Raw genomic sequence first — 735 nt, forward strand, 5'->3', positions numbered from 1 at the left:
TCATTCTAATTATCAGCCGTCCACCAGCCGCCGGGGCAGGGAATCGCTGAGCATCACCCTGTGCAAGAAAAATATGGTCGGAATTGAGTTTTAAACACACGTCCCTTGTTTGGGTCCCTTCCACTGGCAAACGCATTCTGACGTGCACTATATCAGGGTCCGTTATATTCTAATTTTGACTGAATCAAGTAGCGAATACTCGTAATCTCATAGGAATACGGGCCTAACATATTTTGACATCAGGCTCCCCTCCTCTCAACAGCGGAAAGAACAATGAGTTTTCTACCAATTGACTTTAAATGGCTTCGTAGTTCAGCTGTGACGCAATCTGCGAACGTGGGCTCGTTGGTCTAGTGGTATGATTCTCGCTTCGGGTGAATAAGCATACAATATGCGAGAGGTCCCGGGTTCAAATCCCGGACGAGCCCCGTTATTGGATATTATCAGCGATTTGCTTCACTATTTTTGAATTGACGCACGAGATAATTGGCTGTATGAAAAAGAAACACTGAAGAAGGAATTGGAAATAGTTTTTAAGGCAGGGAAGTTTGAAGTATCACATTTTGGAGTGTCAAACCAGCTGCGTATTCATTCTATGAATGGTAGAGCACCGGGGAATGCAAATCAGCAGGGAGTGAGAGTGGTAGACGGGCATAGTTTGCTGAAACCCGTCTCATATGCAGAGAGACTGTGGGAAAGGTGTTGGGCACGCTGGTCTTAGGTGGTCAGTGTAGG

At 45.9% G+C, this 735-nt stretch overlaps 1 non-coding gene across 1 annotated transcript; it reads left to right on the forward strand.

Moving 5' to 3' along the window:
- Positions 1 to 339: 339 nt before the first annotated feature.
- On the forward strand, positions 340 to 428 carry trnap-cgg (transfer RNA proline (anticodon CGG)). Its single transcript is given in 2 exon segments — positions 340 to 375; positions 393 to 428. It is a non-coding gene; the product is annotated as a tRNA-Pro (tRNA).
- Positions 429 to 735: the final 307 nt, after the last annotated feature.

Source organism: Mobula birostris, chromosome 13 (assembly GCF_030028105.1).
Source record: "Mobula birostris isolate sMobBir1 chromosome 13, sMobBir1.hap1, whole genome shotgun sequence".
Classification (NCBI taxonomy): Eukaryota; Metazoa; Chordata; class Chondrichthyes; order Myliobatiformes; family Myliobatidae; genus Mobula; species Mobula birostris.